Below are 14,437 nucleotides of genomic sequence, written 5' to 3'. Positions count from 1 at the left end.
CAGTTCCTTAACCCATTTATTGATTTGGCTATTTGTTTTTTGGTGTTAAGTTTTTTGAGTTCTTTATATAATCTGGAGATTAGTGCTTTATCTGAAGTGCATGTATTTTCTCCCATTCTGTAGGATCTCAGTTCAGGTTATTGATTGTTTCCCTTGCTGAGTGGAAGCTTTTTAGTTTGAATCCATCCCATTAATTGATTCTTTATTTTACTTCTTGAGCTTTAGGAGTCTTGTTAAGGAAGTGAAGTTCTAAGCTGACATAATAAAGATTGGAGTCTACTTTTTCTTCTACTAGGTACAGGGTCTCTGTTTTAGTACCTAAGTCTTTAATCCACTTTAAGATGGTTTTTGTGCAGGGTGAGAGATAGGAGTTTAATTTCATTTTGCTATATATAGATTTCCAGTTTTCCCAACACCATTTGTTGAAGAGACTATCTTTGCTCCAATGAATGCTTCTGGTGTCTGTCAAGTCTGAGATAACCGTATTTATGTGGGTATGTCTCTGTGTCTTCTATTCTGTACTCTTGGTCTACATACCTATTTTGGTGCCAATACCATGCCGTTTTTGTTGTTATTGCTCTGTTGTATAGTTTAAGGTCTGCTATTGTGATGCTTCCTGCTTCACTCTTCTTGCTAAGTATTACTTTGGCAATTCTGGGGCCTCTTATTTTTCCAAGTGAATTTCATGATTGCTTTTTCTAGTTCTATGAAGAATGTCATTAGGATTTTAATAGAAATTGCATTAAATCTGTATAATTCTTTTGGTAGTATGGTCATTTTGACAATGTTATTTCTGCCTAATCAAGATCATGGAGGTTCTTTCCATCTTCTTATGTCTTCTTCAATTTCTTTTCTTAGTGTTTTGGAACTTTCAAGAATCATGAATAACATGAAAAGACCAAATTTAAGATTTATAGGGATACATGAAGGCATGGAAATACAAACCAAAGGAATGCACAATCTTTTCAATGATATATCAGAAAGCTTCCCAAATCTAAACCATGATATGGAAAATCAATTATAAAAGGCTTACAGAACCCCAAATGTACAAAATTAGAGCAGACCCACACTGAGGCACATTATAATGAGAAAAAGGATAGAATTTTAAAGGCTATGAGAGAAAAATATTATGTAGAGGGGACACCAATTCAAATCTCAGTTCATTTCTCAACCCAGACCTCAATGCTAGAAGGTCCTGGAATAATATATATCAAACTCCAAAAGAAAATGGATACCTACCAAGAATTTCAGCAAACTAAGCTTCAGATTTGCAGATGAAATAAAAACCTTCCATGATAAACAAAAGTTAAAAGAATTCATAGCAACAAAGCCTGCACTACACAACATTCTAGCAAAATATTACATGTGGAGGAAATGAAAACATAAAACAAAACAAAAGAGTGAAAACCAGCAAAAGGAGGAACTACACTAAAGGAAAAATCAAAGGAGAAATTATGTCTCGTTAAAAATCTAAAATAAACCAAAGTGACTGGGAATTACATATCACATCTCAATAACCCTGAATGTTAATGGCCTAAACTCATCAATCAAAAGACATAGACTGGCAGATTGGATTAAAATAAAAGACTCAACAATATGCTGTGTTCAAGAGACTCACTTCATCCACAGACTGAAGGTGAAACAATGGGAAGAAAGATATCACTGCCATGGACTGCATAAACAAGCAGAGCTTTCCATCCTCATATCAGAGAAATTGGACAGCAAGCCAAAGTTAGTCAGAGGATAAAGAAAGACATTTCATACTGCTTAAGGGAATCATGCATGAACAAGACATAACAATCATAAATATTCATGCTGCAAACAATGGAGCATCTCTGTACATCAAACAAACCTGTCTCAGTATATAATTATTAACTGAAAGAATTAATGAAAGAACAACCCTCGTACATGTGTCAACAGAATTAAACATTGCAAATAGATTTCCTGAAAGGAAAAGCTGCTTGAGTGTGAGAACCAAAAAGTAAGCAACCTCAAATTTCTTCTCCATTATTGACCTACATATGCCTCCAGGGTAGAGATTTTATGAACATTTTTTCCCTTTATTTGGGATAAATGTGCCTTGAACTGGATGAACTGCTAATAGCTCCTTAATGATAAAGATTCACCTGATCTTGCATCTTTTTGAAAAATTTCCTCCCAGGATTTCCAGAGGAGTTATCATGTCTTCTAGGGATTTTTCCAAATAGTATAAATTTAGCATCAATTATATGAGACTAGATATATGAACAGAATTCAAAACTTTCATAGTACTGTCTAAGATTTATTATTATCTTCAATACAAATGTTGAACATTGAATTCAGGCAGTAAAGAAAGAAGTCACATTTTAATGGCCATGTAGAATTTATATGGTGAATTTTACTAAAAGGATTATGATAAATATGAATTCCACTCAAAAATATTTTGAAGGAAAATTGTCCTAAATGACCATCATAAGATTTGGAATAGAATGCAAAAGTGGAGGCAATATTTAATATAATGTCTTTGAAAGACTTTTTACCTTTATAAGATTTGTCTCCAGCTGTTTGGAGGGGAAAATATACTATATATCTTGTTTTAATTTGTCTAAAGATCAAAGTTAAGAAAGATAAAGGATAAAGTACCATTTCTTAGTAAAGGAAACTAAGGAGACATAATGATTAAACATTCAATTGTGAGAAAAAATGATAAAAGACATATTATTGAGCAATATGCTATGCTAACACAATTACTATTATATAGTATTACATAGTGTAGTATTAGATAGTATTAGATGAGCTCTACATTTGCCAATTTTGAGCAGCATAGTGTGATCATGTAAGAGAATATCTTGACTGTGGTAATAAGCATTTAAGAAAGATCTAGTTACATACAGATATGAGTAGAAAGGACAGGGGAGGAAGGGGAAAAAGGAGTGTAGGAAGAAAGAAAAAAAGTAAAATGACACCAACAATTGGCTAATCTGGGTGAGTAATAGTATTATGGAATTCTTGCAACATTTCTATAAATGTAGTTATTTATATACATATATCAACAAATGCAAATAATGCATAGCAGCATATCCATCTAATGGTATGTGCATGATGATGACAGTCCTCAATAAGTGGGTTTTTCATGTTCTTTCTCTTTATTTTCTGATATGTGGATGCTAATTTGCACTATGAGGGTGGGGGCTAGGGAAGAAGAGAAATACTTTGAATTAGGAAGAGGGGAGCAAAGGGAGGGAAGGGGATATGGGGGTGGGAAGGACAGTAGAATGAATTGACACTAAAAAAGAAAAATAAATTATGCCTGCACTAATTTACCAAATGTACCTATCAAACCCAAAGCACTATTAAATATTACCTACAAATTTTAGACCATAATTATTTTTGCTCCTACCCTTTTGTGTTTGAATATTTATTTTAAGGCTATCATATAAACATACCATAACTACACAAAATAATGTAAAATGATTTTATTAAAATGGAATTTCTTCATAACTGGCAACTAGTTATAATTAATTAACCAGTTAATGTTAAATCAAATTATTTATTGGATTAGTTTCAAAACTACATCAAAGAATAATAAGCAAAGCTTTTTGTTGAAGTTTAGGAGTTTATAGGCAATTTCCCATGGACTTTCTATGTAATTTCATGAAACTTAGTAGTCTTTAGTAGTAGATATATACACAAATGTACGATGATACTTTTGGAGGCAACATAGACAAAACCATTGGGTAGTTTACTACTTGTTTTTTAACTACTGATCTCAAAGTAATAATTCTCAATACTTAGGGGATGTCTCCATGCCAGTTATATGCTAAATTACTTCCAGGACTTCATTATTTCTGTTCCTCCCACTTTATTTGTTCTGTTCTTAATGAGGAATTTGAGATTCATGGTAGTTTTGAAAAATATGGCAAGAAAGATTTTAACCTTATCATTGGGGTCAGCATTCCAATAGTGTTCATTATGTCAAGGAAAATATTCTACCAGTTTTCTGTCTCAAAGTTATATTTTCCAAAACTATTTTTCAACTTTCCATTCTCAAAGACATATACATTTTTTGTGCATGTTCAGGTTTTAGACTTATTTTGTAAAAAATATGTTCTATTTAGATATACATGAGAGTAGAGTGTTTTCTGACATACATCTATTGATTTTAGTGCACAAAATATTTTCTGACAGATTGTGAATACAGGTATATTTTTGATATATTAGGCATTTTAAATGGAATTTAATTAGTTTTTAAACTTTGAACTTTAATATTTCATATGCATTCCTCATCCAAGGGACTTGAAAGAATGGGCCAAACAATACTACTTGGTATATAACTCTTTATTCAAGACTTAAATTCTGCATACTATAGTGATGCAGCCACATCAATGTTTATAGCAGCTCAACTCACAATAGCTAACTTATGGAACCAACCTAGGTACACTTCAACTGATGAATGGATAAAGAAAATGAGGTATATAAACACAATGGAATATTACTCAGTATTAAAGAAGAATGAAATTATGGCATTTGCAGGTATATGGATGAGGCTAAGTGAAATAAGTCAATTCCAAAAACCCAAAGGCCGAATGTTTTCTCTGATATATGGATGCTAATTCACACCATGGGGGTGAGGGCTAGGGAAGAATAGAGATACTTTGAATTAGGAAGAGGGGAGAAAAAGGAGGGAAGGGAATATGGAGGCAGGTAGGACAGTAGAGTGAATGGAACCTTGATAACCTATGTGCATATATGATTACATGACCAGTGTGATCCTAAATCCTATACAACCAGAAGAATGAGAAGTTACACTCCATACACGTATGTGTCAGAACTCATTCTACTGTCATGTATAACTAATTAGAACACATTTTTTTTTAAAAAATTACTATACAAAAAGCCAAGTACCAGATGGCTTCACTAATGATTCTATTTTCTTCCTACTTTCAGTTTTTTCCATCAATTTTAGTGCTTTTATTACTGCATTATAGTTATATGCAAAAATAGGGTTTATTTTGACATAATTATACAGCATGGAATTAATTTGTTCCATTTCATTCCCCAGTATTTCTTCTTTACCTCCCATCCTCTTTTATTGTATTTGGCTTCCTCTACTCTAGTGTTCTTCCTTCTATAGATTTTAAAAAATATACATAAATATGGAAACTTAGAAAAATAATCAAAACAAAAAAACAAAAAAAAAACCCTTTATTTGATGAGTAATTATTACTGTCTTTTCTCTTTAAAGTTTTCTAATTAGTTATACATGACAGTATAATGCATTTTGACACATTGTACAAATGGAGCATAACTTCACCTTCCTCTGACTGTACGTGGTGCTGAGTTAAACCAGCAATGTAATCATGCATATATATATAAGGTAATGTCCGTCCTTCACATCCCCCCCCCCCCCCTCCTCACCTCTCCCCTCACTTTCCTCTGCACAGTCCAAAGTTTCTTCATTCTTCACTACCCCCTGTCCCCACTATGGATCAGCATTCCCATATCAAACAACATATTCGGCCTTTGGTTTTTTTGGGATTTGCTTATTTCATTTAGCATAATATTCTCTAGTTCCATGCATTTACCTGCTAAAATTTTATTTTCTCTAAGACTGAGTAATATTGCAGGATACATATGTGCCATATTTCATTTATCCATCCATCTATTCATTCTAGGTTAGTTCCATAATTCAGCTATTGTGAACTGAGCAGCTATAAATATTATTGTGGCTGTGTCACTATAGTATGCTAATTTTAAGTCCTTGGGGTATAAACCAAGGAGTCGGAGAGCTGGTCAAATGGTGGTTCCATTCCAAGTTTTCTGAAGAATCTCCATATTGTTTTCCATAGCGGTTACACCAATTTGCAGTCCCACCAGCAATGTCTGGTGTACCTTTTTCCCCCACATCCTCACCAATACTTATTGTTGCTTGTATTCTTGATAATGGTCATTCTGACTAGAGTGAGATGAAATCTTAGAGTAGCTTTGCTTTGCATTTTTCTAATTGCTAGAGATCATGAACACATGTTTTTTTCATATGATTATTGATCAATTGTATTTCTTTTTCTGTGAAGTGCCTGTTCAGTTCCTTAGACCATTTATTGATCTAGTTATTTGTTTTTTTGGTGTTGTTTTTTTGAGTTCTTCATATATCCTGAAGATTAGTGCTCTATCATAGCTGTGTATGGTCAAGATTTTCTCCCATTCAGTAGACTCTCTGTTCAGATTATTGATTGTTTCTCTTGCTGAGTGAAAGGTTTTTTAGTTTAAATTCATTCCATTAATTGATTCTTAATTTTACTTCTTGCATTTTTAGGAGTCTTGTTAAGGAAGATGTCCTAAGTCAACACAATGAAGATTTGGGCCTACTTTTTCTTCTGTTAGGCACAGGGTCTCTATTCTAGTGCCTAAGTCTTTAATCCAATTTGAGCTGATTTTTAGCAGGGTGAGAGAGGATAATTTCATTTTGTTACATATGGATTTCCAGTTTTCTAACCACCATTTGTTGAAGAGGCTATCTTTTCTCCAATATATGTTTTTGGTGTCTTTGTCTAGTATGAGATAACTGTATTTATGTAGAATACAGGAAATATAATCAGAGCTAAAGTCAATGAAATTGAGATAAAAGAAACAATTGAAAAAACTGACCAAAAAGTTGATTCTTTGAAAAATTAAGTAAAATTGATAAACCCTTAGCTATACTAATGAAGAGAGAGAGAAAACTCAAATTATTAAAATTTGTGACAAAAAGGAAATATGATGGACACTATTGAAGACCAGAAGATAATTAGAGACTCTTCTGAAAATCTATACTCAAATAAAAAAGAAAATCTTGATTACATCAACAAATTTCTTGAGACATATGATCTACCCAAACTTAAGTTGGAGGACATGCACAATTTAAACAAATTAATTTCAAGAAATGAAATAGAAGACACCATCAAAAGCCTCTCAAACAAGAAAAATCCAGGACCAGACAGATTCTCAGCCAAGTTCTATAAGACCTTCAAAGAAGAATTAACACCAATAATCCTCAAAGTATTCCATGAACTAGAAAAGGAGGGATCCTTCCAAACTCATTCTATGAGGCTAGTATCTCCCTGATACTAAAACCAGACAAAAACACATCAAGGAAATCAACTTCAGACCAATATCCCTGATGAACATAGGTGTAAAAATTCTCAATAAAATTCTCAATCTCATACTAAAACCTATTAAAAAGATAGTATACCCTGATCAAGTGGGGTTCATCCCAGGGTTGTAAGGTAGGTTCAACATATGGAAATCAATATATATCATACATCACATCAATAGACTTAAAGACAAGAATCATATGGTTATCTGAAAAGATGCAGAAAAAGCATTTGACAAAATATAGTACCTCTTGATGTTCAAAACACTAGGAAAACTAGAGATAGTAGGAACATACTTCAACATTGTAAAAGATATCTATGCTAAGCTCAAGGCCAACATCATTCTAAATGAAGAAAAACTGAAAGCATTCCTCTAAAAACTGGACCAAGTCAGGGATACCCTCTTTTACCACTTCCATTCAATATCGTCCTTGAAACTCTAGCCAGGGTGATTAGACAGGAGAAAGAAATTAAAGGGATATAAATAGGAAAAGAAGAACTCAAACTATCACTATTTTCTGATGACATGATTCAATATTTAGAAGATCCAAAAAATTCCACCAGAAAACTTCTAGAACTTATAAATGAATTCATCAAAGTAGCTGGATATAATATCAATAGCCATAAATCAAATGCATTTCTATATGTAAGTGATGAATCCTCTGAATGAGAAATTAGGAAAACTACCCCATTCACAATAGCATCAAAAAAACAAATTGGGGAATCAATATAACGAAAGAGGTGAAAGACCTCTACAATGAAAATTACAGAATACTACATAAAGAAGTTGAAGAAGAACTTAGAAGATGGAAAGACATCCCATGCTCTTGGGCAAGCAGAATTAATATTGTCAAAATGGCCATACTACCAAAAGCATTACACAGATTTAATGCAACTCCTATTAAAATCCCAATGACATTCATCATAAACTAGAAAAAGCAATCATGAAATTCATTTGGAAAAATAACTCAGAATAGTCAAAGCAATGCTTAACAAGAAGAGTGAAACAAGAGGCATCACAGTGACAGACCTTAACTACAGAACAATAATAACACAAATGGCATGGTGTTGGCACCAAAATAGACACGTAGACCAATGGTACAAAATAGAAGACATACCAACAAATCTACATAAGTATTACTGTCTTTTTAAATATTAATCTTCTAAATGAAAGTTAAATGCTTCTTGAAATTTATAGTATTTACATCCAGTAAAAATATTTAAAACCATATTTCAAATGTTTTTGAGATTCAAGTAATACTTTAAAGTTTATATGTAATACTTATTGTTAATTTTTATAATAATAAATTTCTCACATGTTAAAGTGGCTAGAATTTTTTGGGACAGTGTAACAGAAAAAAGGAAATGATACAGAGAAAGACCTATAGAAATCTGCAGCAAACAGGTAATTTTTAGTCTTTGTTTAAATACCAGAAAGGATAAATAGCATAAAATTTTGTAAGATCAAGCATAAAAGAGCAGGTAGATCAAAAATGAGCATTGGGAAATTATAAGCACAAAATTTTTGGAAGTTACACAGGAATGAGGGTCATTTGATTTTCATGAACCAGAGTAGAGAGAACATATTAAATATACCAAGTATTAGTTGGGCTGAATAAATACTTAGGGCTACTCTTGATTCATTGTGTGTGACAAAGCTTAAGCCATAAAATAATCAAGGTGTTCTTCAAGTGATTCCCTGATGAAAAACCTCAATACTTTATAAGTAAAAAATTTAAAAACCCTATCATTCAAATCTATAAAATTCACAATGTCCAAAATTTCCAAAATGGTAGAAATGAGAATAAGTCAAAGATGTAACCAGTAATCAGAGGGAAAACATAAATGAAAATAGACTCATAAAGGAAAACAGTAATAAAAAAGACAGGAATATTGACAACTATCATAATCGTGGCCAGATGCTCAGTACTTTAAAGAAAGCAGGATATAATATGGAATGAAATTATGACCTGGGGCTGTAGCCCCATGGTAGAGCACCTCAAATCTCAGCATCATGTTAAAAAAAAAAAAAAAAAAAAAAAAAGTACTATGTCTATCTACAACTTAAAAAATAAAGTAAAATAAAATAAAATAAAATAAATGGGACATTTAAAAAGTTGCCTAATGGAATTACTGGAGATGCAAAATAAAGTATTCTCAGAGGAAATTTTTTGTAAGGCAACAATATGGTCTAGAAGAAAATATTTATCTGAAGATAGTCCAATATATATGGTGCAAATAAGACAAAATTTATAAAAAGAGTAAAGACACATAAAAAAAGAGACCATATACATTTCTATTCAGTATTTTGTTATTTAAGCAATTTTAGGGAAAGAAGTAAAGTTTTGAAAAAATAATGAAAATTTCTCCCAATATTATGTTAAAAACCTGTAAATAAAATGAATTATAATTAGGAAAAATTCAAACAAATTCAAATCACATTAGTTCACATGATAGTTAAGTGTATGAAAACCAGTAATATAAGAAAAAAAAAATTAAACCAGATTAAAAAAAGACACATCACTTATAGAAGGACAAAAATAAATGAGTGCCAACCTCTTAGCTTGAACTCTTAAAGCTAGAAGACAATGAAATAACATCCTTAAAATAAGGGGAAAGGAAAAAAAAAAACCTAGAATTCTATATTAAGTAAAAATATCTGTCAATATAAAGCAATGATTTCTATTTTTCAACAACAAAAGCTGAGAGAACGTGGTTCTAGCAAACCTGCAATAGTAGAAATGTTCAAGAATATTCTTTACGTGGAAGAAAAAATACAAAATGTGACTTGAATATATTCACAAAATGAAAAAGAATAAAAATCCTTATCATCATCATCATCATCATCATCATCATCATCATCACCATCATCATTCCAGTGATTCAAGATTTATTTCAATTTAAAAAGCCAGTAAGTGAATTTCACCTCATTAAGAGAATAAAAGCAAAATACACTTTTTCACCATTTGATATAATTCAGTAATTATTCAAGGTTAAACAATAATAAGATTATGAAAAGCAAATATGTTGCTTAACTCATAATAGATTATCTATGGAAAACCAGGAGACATTACCTTAAATGGAAGGTTGAATGACAAAATGTCTCCTCCCTAATATCTATGCACATTTCTATTCAACAGTATAGCAGATATGTAAGCAATGCAATAGGACTGAAAAATAAATAAAATGCTTACAAATTGGAAATTAAAAGGTAAAAATTTCTTCTCAGACAATATAATCACATTTATAGAAAATCTGAAGCATCCAAAAAAGTACTTGAACTAATAAGCTTATATAGCATTTTCTTAGAATACAATGGTATTATTCAATTTCAATTTTAATTCTATGTAATATATACCCTGTTAATTAAGAAATTGAGATTTTTTGTGAGGTTTACTGGTTATTTATTTTCTTTTATGACTTTTGATATTTTGTCTACTTATTTTTATTCTCATTAATGAGTTGCAAGATTCTTCATATATTCTAGAGATGTCTGTCATATTGTGTCATCTTCCAACTAGCAAAAAAGCACGGTTTTAATCTTGATATAGAGCAACAACAATATTTTTGTATGGTTGGTAGGTTTGAGTTCTGTGTAAAAATATTCTGCCTACTTAAAGGATTTTATTTTTGTTTTCTTCTAGAGTTTTCCTAGGCTTAACTTTAGTTTTAAGACTTATGGTATATTTCAAGATAATGTTTTGACTGTCATTTGAAATAAACATTGCTATATATTAAAATCTTCAGTTGCTATAACACCATTTGGCTTTCTTCATTGAATTTTTTTACATTGTTATTTAAAAATCAGTTAACTTTTACATGTGGTCTTATACTGGATTTTTATTTTGCTGTAGTAGCACCATGTCTTGATATCATATAACCAAACCCCTAAGGTATGTGATTTGAGATATATTACTTTTAAATTTATAGTAAACAATATAGCATGACATGAACAGAAAATTAAATACATCATAAATAACAAGTGTCCAAAGGAGCCATTCCCAATTATCTAACCTCCTTCTACTAGGTCCTAATCAACCTCCTAAAGTTTCCTCCACTTTCCAATGGTGTCACAGACTGGGGACAAAACTTTCAAAATCTTCAAGGTATATCTCAGGTTCAAAATAAAGGAAACAGTATATTTATTTAGGGTATTTTTTGAATCTTTTAAAATTTCTATGACAATACTGTGCACTTCTCAATGTGAGATTCTTACAGTATTTTTAACTTTCTTTCTAGTATTTAGGCTATCATATGATGTTTTACTTTCTTGAATTTTGTTTCACTTTCTAATTGTTGAATGCTAGTATATAGATTTTAAATCACTCAGTTGGAGCTGTAGATATAACAAGTTGCTGGTTGGAAAAAGTTGGATCTATAAAGGAAAAGGCTGTGTTGTGAGCAGTTTAACCACAGAAGTGACTCTGCTTTTGCTAGGAATGTTGTCCAAAGTAAGGAGGGAAGGATTGATGAGTTCAGGCCATTAACATTCAGGGTTATTATTGTGATATGATTTGTATTCCCAGTCATTTGACTCATTTTTGTTTTTTGACATGATTTGGTTTCTCCTTTATTCGGCTATTCCTTTAGGCTAGTTTCTCCCGTTGCTGATTTGCGTTGTTGTTTTTCATCTCTTCCTCAGGCAATATTTTGCTGAGAATGTTCTGCAATGCTGGCTTTCTTTTTGTAAATTCTTTTAGCTTTTGTTTATCATGGAAGGATTTTATTTCATCGTCAAATTTGAAGGTAAGTTTTGCTGGGTATAAGATTCTTGGTTGGCATCCATTTTCTTTCAGGGCTTGAAAAATGTTGTTCCAGGCCCTTCTAGCTTTTAGGGTCTGGATTGAAAAATCTGCTGATATCCGTATTGGTTTCCCCCTGAATGTAATTTGGATCTTTTCTCTCACAGCCTTTAAAATTCTGTCTTTATTTTGTATGTTAGGTATTTTCATAATAATGTGCCTTGGTGTGGGTTTGTTGTAATTTTGTAAATTTGGAGTCCTATAAGTCTCTTGTACTGTGCCATGAAGAATGATAAAATTATGGCATTTGCAGGCAAATGGATGAAATTGGAGAATATCATACTAAGTGAGATAAGCCAATCTCAAAAAACTAAAGGACAAAAGATCTAGCTGATAAGCGGATGAGGCCATATAATGGGGGGTAGGAGGGGTTAGCGTTAGGGTTAGGGTTAGGTTTAGGGTTAGGGATAAGGAGGGTGGTAAGAATGGAGGAAGGAAGGACTGTATAGAGGGAAAAGAGGGTTGGGAGGGGTAGGGGGAAGGGAAAAAATAACAATGAATCAAACAACATTGTCCTATGTAAATTTATGATTACACAAATGGTATGCCTTGAATCCACGTACAAATAGAGAAACAACATGTATCCCATTTGTTTAAATAAAAAAAAAAATGCTTGTCTGCCCAACCCAGTATATACACTACCAACTGAGGCATAACAATCCAGCACACCACCCACTCCTCCCGGATCTTTTTAATTTCTCAGCAGAATCTCAAGTGGAATGTTCTAGGAGAGGCCTGGCTTTAATTTTAAGAGATAAAGAGAGCCAAGTGCTGGAGAAATGTATTATCCCAGTTTTCAAACCCTTTTCTCCTTATTCTCCCAAGACTCCCACCTGCCTCTCTCCCAGCCCCTCCCAGTCTACACCCGTGCAGTCCAGACCCCACCTGAGGCAGCCCTCCTTTCCCACACACACACATACAAAAAAAAAAAAAAAAAAAAAAAGGGGGGAAGGAATGGTGCATACTTCATGGCCACATGCGGAAAGTGATAAGGAACACATCTGAGCTCAACTATGTGAACTTTGCTTCACTGTGATTGAGCTGACTGTCATTATTGCTGAGTTCCTAGCTCTAGCTGTCAATAGCATAGATCAATTTTCATTCAAAATATGACTTTCTTTTCTGGGAAGATCAGACATTTACCTGACAGCAGGTTGATTACAATGACCATTTTATCCTGGAGAAATCCATGATTTGTTTTCATTGAAAAACCTCTTTAGCTGGGTATGGATTTGCTTGCCCTGCACTTTCAGTCATTGATATCCTGGTAGAAGGCAATATGTTGAGTTTGTACAAGAACTAAAATCACATAAAATGAAATGCAGTTTAGGGTTTACCCCACTGGAATTATTGGTTTACCATATACTTTATTATAAAGAATTAAGTTGCTTGCTCCTGTGGTAGGTTGGTGAAATAGTTTATTGAAGTCTTATTCATATTACTAAATAGAGTTAATATTCTGAGATGTGAGGATGCTCTCTAGAATGTGGCACATTCCTGATCCAGAGCTTCATGCATATTCTTTCTTCCATAGTTGCAATTTATTCATCCAAACTCTTCTTACTGCCAAACTCAGCACTCCATTTGAAGCATTTTTGCTTTCCATTCCTGGGAGGATTAGAAGGTACAGTTGACAACTACATCACTCCAGTAGTAGACCAATAAAACATAAAATAGGAAAAAAAATAAGAGAAAAAAGAAAAGACAATTAGGGGACTACTCCAGAGGGATTAACATAAGAATAATAGAAAATGAAGGCAATGCAATAACCAATGAAATAAATTTTTTTCAAGTTTTTTTTTAAATAAATGAACTATATGAGTTTTCAAATTGGAAGGACCTTCTTAGATGCATCATAATTTATGAAGATAGATCAATAAAACATTAAATTACAAAACAAAATATGTTTAGAGCAAAAAATAAGTCCTTAATTAATTCCAGAAAATGGAAATGATTAGGTTCTCATAATAGGTCAGTAATCAGGATGGCTACAGAAATCTCAAAATATCTTGGTGTGAATCTACATCATGTACAACCATAGAAACGAAATGTTGTACCCCATTTGTGTACAATGAATCAAAATGCTGTCTGTAAAAACAAATTTTTTTTTAAAAGTACACAAAAATACAGGTGATTCTCTCTCTCTCTCTCTCTCTCTCTCTCTCTTTCTCTCTTTCTCTCCATCTCTGTCTCTGTCTCTCTTTCTCTCTCACACACACACAAACACACTGATTTTTCGATTTAATTCCACTTAAAATAGACTTTGCCTTAAGGATGAAAAGAAAGATATCTCTCATATAATTGAATCTTGTGGAATAGAGAAAGGGAAGGTCGACTAGGTCTTGCAACCTCACTTGTACTTCTCAGTCATTCTGAATCAGAATTAAGATTTATCCTTTTACATTTTAGTTAAATGAGTCAAAATCAGTATTCTTAAAGTCATTTGTGTTTTCTGTTAATTATAAGTAAAGTAATTCTAAATTATGTAAGAATTTTTTGTTTAAGGCAACTCAGACTGAGTTA

Source organism: Sciurus vulgaris (genome assembly GCF_902686455.1).
Source record: "Sciurus vulgaris genome assembly, chromosome: 1".
Taxonomy (NCBI): Eukaryota; Metazoa; Chordata; class Mammalia; order Rodentia; family Sciuridae; genus Sciurus; species Sciurus vulgaris.
This window is presented reverse-complemented; position numbering follows the sequence as displayed.